Source organism: Mustela putorius, unplaced genomic scaffold (genome assembly GCF_011764305.1).
Source record: "Mustela putorius furo isolate JIRA1106 unplaced genomic scaffold, ASM1176430v1.1 tig00000870_pilon_pilon_pilon, whole genome shotgun sequence".
In the NCBI taxonomy this organism is placed as follows: Eukaryota; Metazoa; Chordata; class Mammalia; order Carnivora; family Mustelidae; genus Mustela; species Mustela putorius.
Genome location: NW_025421503.1, coordinates 3,969,647 through 3,975,563, shown reverse-complemented (window position 1 = coordinate 3,975,563; position 5,917 = coordinate 3,969,647). Strand labels below are relative to the sequence as shown.

The 5,917-nt window shown below is 35.8% G+C and overlaps 1 pseudogene; it reads left to right on the top strand.

Moving 5' to 3' along the window:
- The first annotated feature begins 4,674 nt into the window (after positions 1–4,674).
- Positions 4,675–5,326, top strand: LOC123393503 (annotated as a pseudogene).
- The last annotated feature ends 591 nt before the right edge of the window (positions 5,327–5,917 follow it).

Below are 5,917 nucleotides of genomic sequence, written 5' to 3'. Positions count from 1 at the left end.
GCCATCCAAATCTCTAAGGAAAAAGTAAAACTTTCACTATTAGCAGATCACATGATATTTTATATAGAAAGCACAAAAGACACCACAAGAAACTTCAAGAAATGATTAATGAATTCAATAAACTCATAGGATATAAAATCAATGTGCAGAAATATGTTGGAGTTCTATACACTAATAATGAAAATGCAGAAAGAAAGTTAAGGAATAAATTCCATTACAGTTGCACCAAAAACAATAAGATACCTAGGAATAGGAATAAACCTAACTAAAAAGATTAAAGAACTGTACTCTGACAACTATAAAACACTAATGAGAGAAACTGAAAATGAGGCAAAGAAGTGGGAAAATATCCCATGATCATAAATTGGAAGAAGAAATATTGGTAAAATATCTATACTACCCAAAGCAATCTACACATTTAATGCAAACCCTATTAAAATACCACCTGCAGTTTTCACAGAGCTAGAACAAACAATCCTAAAATTTATATGGAACTACAAAATATCCTGAATCAGCCAAAGCAGGTTGAAAAAAAAAAGAAGAGAAGTTGGACACATTGCAATCCGAACTTCAGGATATTTTAAGAAGCTGTAATAATAAAAACAATATGGTACTGGCACAAAAATAGACACATTTCAGTGGAAGAGAATACAAAACTCAAAATTAAACCCACAACTATATAGTATAGTATAATAGAGCATAGTATAGTATAGTATAGTTAAAGAACAAAGCAAGAAAGTATATCCATTTAGAAAAAGAGAGTCTCTTCAACAAATGGTGTTGGGGAAAATAGGACAGCAATCTGCAAAAGAATGAAACTGGACCACTTTGTTACATGATACATAAAAATAAATTCAAAATGGAAGGAAGACCTAAATGTGAGACCTAAAACCATAAAAACCCAAGAGAAGAACACTGGCCATAACCACTTTTACCTAGGCCATCATAACTTCTTCCTAGATATGTCTCTGGAGACAAGGGAAACAAAAGCAAAAATAAACTATTGGGATTTCATCAAAATAACAAGATCCTGCACAGTTGAGAAAAAAAAATCAAACTCTAAGGTAACCTGTAAATGGAAGAAGATATTTGGAAATGGCATATCTGATAAAGGGTTATTATCCAAAATATAAAAAGAACTTATAAAACTCAATACCTAAAAATGAATAATTCAATTAAAAATGTGCAGAGAATATGAATAGATATTTTTCAAATGAAGATGCCCAGATGACCAACAGACACATGAAAAGATGCTCAACTTCATTCATCATCAAGGAAATAGAAGTAAAGTGAGACATCAGCTCACACTTGTCAGAATGGCTTAAATCAACAACACAAGAAACAAGAGGTGCCAGCAAGGATGGGGAGGAAGGGAAACCCTCTTGCACTGTTAATGGGAATGCAAACTGTTGCAGTGACTCTGTAAAAGAGTATGCAATCTCCTTAAAAAGTTAAAAATACAACTACCCTATGGCTCAACAATTGCACAACCACATATCTATTGAAATGTTAAAAAACACTGATTCAAAGAGACACATGCACACTAATGTTTATAGCATCATTATCAACAATAGTCAAATTACAGAAAGAGACCAAATGTGCACCCATGATGAACTGATAAAGAGTAAGTGGCAAATCTATATCTATATCTAATCTATATCTATATATCTATATAATACACATATATAGAATATTATATATGTATTATATATATATACATAATATTTATATAGAATATTACTCAGCCACAAAGAAAAAAAGAATGAATCTTGCCATTTGCGATGACATGGATGGGGTAAAGTATTATGCTTAGTGATAAAAGTTGATCAGAGAAAGACAAATACCATATGAAAATACCATATGATTTCACACATATGTGGAATTTAAGCAACAAAACAATCAAAAGGGAAAAATAAAGAGAGAGAGGCAATCCAAGAAACAGACTCTTAAGTATAAAAAGCAAAGTGATGGTCACCAAAAGGGAGGTGGGCAGAGAGATAGGTTAAATAGGTGATGGGTACTAAGGGGTGCACTTGTTATGATGAGCAGTGAGTATTTTATGGAAGGGTTAATCACTGTATTGTAAGCCTAAAATTAATATTTCATTGTATGTTAACTAACTGGAATTTAAATTATAACATAAGAAAACATGGAAAAATAAAGATACTCACTGAACTTCAGTAAAGGGTGGAGGACATCAGTGAGACCCTTGACAAAGAGATAAAAAATAACATATCAATACTTTTAATGCCATTCTGATCAAAATTCCACCGGTATTCTTCAAGGAGCTGGAGAAAATAATCCTAAAATTTGTATGGAATCAGAAGAGACCCCGAATCACTAAGGAAATGTTGAAAAACAAAAATAAAGCCGGGGGCATCACGTTACCTGATTTCAAGCCTTATACAAAGCTGTGATCACCAAGACAGCATGGTACTGGCATAAAAACAGACACATAGACCAGTGGAACAGAGTAGAGAGCCCAGATATGGACCCTCAACTCTATGGTCAAATAATCTTCGACAAAACAGGAAAAAATATACAGTGGAAAAAAGATAGTCTCTTCAAAAAATGGTGCTGGGAAAACTGGACAGCTATAGGGAGAAGAATGAAACTTGACCATTCTCTTACACCATACACAAAGATAAACTCAAAATGGATAAAAGACCTCAATGAGACAGGAATCCATCAGAATCCTAGAGGAGACATTGGCAGTAATCTCTTCGATATCAGCCACAGCAACTTCTTTCAAGATATATCTCCAAAGGCAAAGGAAACAAAAGCGAAGATGAATTTTTGGGACTTCATCAAAATCAAAAGCTTCTGCACAGCAAAGGAAACAGTCAGCAAAACAAAGAGACAACCCACGGAATGGGAGAAGATATTTGCAAATGACAGTACAGACAAAAGGTTGATATCCAGGATCTATAATGAACTCCTCAAACTCAACACACACAAAACAGACAATCATATCAAAAAATGGGCAGAAGATATGGACAGACACTTCTCCAATCAAAACATACAAATGGCTATCAGACACATGAAAAAATGATCATCATCACTAGCCCTCAGGGAGATTCAAATTAAAACCACATTGAGGTAGCACCTTACACCAGTTAGAATGGCCAAAATTAACAAAACAGGAAACAACATGTGTTGGAGAGGATGTGGAGAAAGGGAAACCCTCTTCCACTGTTGGTAGGAATGCAAGTTGGTGCAGCCACTTTGGAGAACAGTGTGGAGATTCCTCAAGAAATTAAAAATAGAGCTTCCATATGACCCTGCAATTGCACTCCTGGGTATTTACCCCAAAGATACATATGTCGTGAAACGAAGGGCCATCTGTACCCCAATGTTTATAGCAGCAATGGCCACGGTCGCCAAACTATGGAAAGAACAAAGATGCCCTTCAACAGACGAATGGATAAGGAAGATATGGTTCATATACACTATGGAGTATTATGCCTCCATCAGAAAGGATGAATACCCAACTTTTGTAGCAACATGGACGGGACTAGAAGAGATTATGCTGAGTGAAATAAGTCAAGCAGAGAGAGTCAATTATCATATGGTTTCACTTATTTGTGGAGCATAACAAATATCATGGAGGACAAGGGGTGTTAGAGAGGAGAAGGGAGTTAGGGTAAATTGGAGGGGGAGGTGAATCATGAGAGACTATGGACTCTGAAAATCAATCTGAGGGGTTTGAAGTGGCAGGGGTGTTGGAGGTTGGGGTACCAGATGGTGGGTATTAGAGAGGGCACGGATTGCATGGAGGACTGGGTGTGGTGAAAAAATAATGAAAACTGTTTTTCTGAAAATAAATTAATTAATAAAAAAATAACATCAGAGATGAAGAACTCAATAAATGAAATCAAATATATAATAGACGGAATAAATAATATGTGACAGAAAGCAGAGGAACATATCAGTGGTCTGGAAAATAGAGTAATTGAAAATAATGAAGCTGAGCATGTGAGAGACAAACAAATACTGCATAATGAGAATAAACTTTGAGAATTGGTTCTTCCATCAAGTATAGCTGTATTTGCATTAGAGGGATCCCAGTTGAGGGGAGAGAAAGGTGGGCAGAAAATGTATTTGAAGAAACAATACGTGAAAATTTCCTAAATCTTGGGAGGGAAATAGATCCAGATTCAGGAGGCAAGAGATCATTTTAAAGATTGTAAGAGAAAGAAGAGAGTTACCTACAAAAGAAACCCCATAATGATTTCAGCTATTTCAGCAGAAGCTTTGAAGGCCAGAAGTGAGTGGCATGATGTATTTGAAGTGCTGAAAGGAAAAATATGCAGCCAAGAATACTCTATTGAACAAGGATATCATTCAGAATAGGAGATATAGTATCCTAGATAAACATACTTAAAATAATCCATGACCAATAAAACAGCCCTACAATAAATGTTATGGGGGACTCTATGAGTGGAAAACAAGAGAAAGTAAGTACGAGTAAGAAAAATTAGAAGCACAAAATAAAAGGTTGTAAAAGATGATACCAAATATCTGAACCATGAAGGGGAAAAGAGTAAGAGTGAGTCCAAAAATAAGCAACCATCTAGTTAAATATAGACTGCTATATGCAGATGTTACATGTAAGCTGAATGGTAACCACAAATCAAAAAACAGTAATACTTCTTTTGCAACTAGTGCCAGGTGATGGAACACTCTCAGGACAAGTGTCACAAGCATCACACTACTTGGGACAAAAGGAAGCCCTACCACAAAAAGTAAAATTATAAGCAAGGATACCCGATTGTCAACACTAAGATCGGTCCCTGCCACATTCATACAGTCCACATTTGGTGAGTCAACAAGAAGAGCCATGCTTTTAGGCTGGATGTGGGGAACTTTGTCTGGGGCCCTGACTGCTGTACTTGTAAAATAAGGATTATTGATTTGTCTACAGTGCATCCAACAAGGAATTAGTCCACACACAAGACCCTGGTGAAGACCTGTATCATGCTCATTGACACTGTGAGTCAGTTGGTATCACTATGTGTCACTGTGAGTCACTGTGGTATCAGTTCTGCTATGCACCACACCTGGGCCACAAGAAGGGGACCAAGCTGATGTCCAAGGAGGAAAAAATTAAAAAGAAAACTAACTAAAAAACTCAAAAGAAATATAATTAAATGGGGAAAACGCTGAAGTTAGCAGTTTTCTGGAGAAGTTCCAGAATGGCAAGCTTCTTGAATGCATCACTTCAAAAACAGGCCAGTGTGGCCATGTAGATGGCTATGTGCTAGATGAGAAGGACGTAGACTCCCATCTGAAGGAAAGAAAAAACAAATCTCATAAAGGCAAATAAATCTTCCTACCTCTTATCTTTGATCATGTAATAAAGGTGTTCATTGTTTTAAGCAAAAGCAGTAATAGATATGCAAAAAAATAAAAAGTAAGAAATCAAAATATATCATTAAAAAACTCCAGCAAACCATGAAAGAGAGACAGAAAAGAAAGGAACACAGAATAACTACAAAAACAACAACAAATAAAGTAACAAAATGGCAATAAGCACATATCCATCAATAACTGTTTTGGGGGCAACTAGGTGGCTCAGTTAGTTAAGTGACCAACTAATGATTTCAGCTCAGGCCATGACTCAGGGTTGTGAGATAAAGCTCCATGTTGGTCTCTGTGCTCAACATCCTCAGTATGGAGTCTACTAAAACCTCTCCATTTGCAGCTTTCACTGCTCTGTCTCTCTCTCTTTCTCTCTCTCTCTCTCCCAAATAAATAAATATAATATTTTAAAATTATTTTGAACTTAAATGGACTAAAAGCCTAAAAAAGAAATATGGTGACAGAATGGATAAAAAAAACAAGACTCATCTATATTCTGCTTACAAGATACTCATTTTAGACAAAACTAAAAATACCTGCAGGTTGAAAGTGAGGG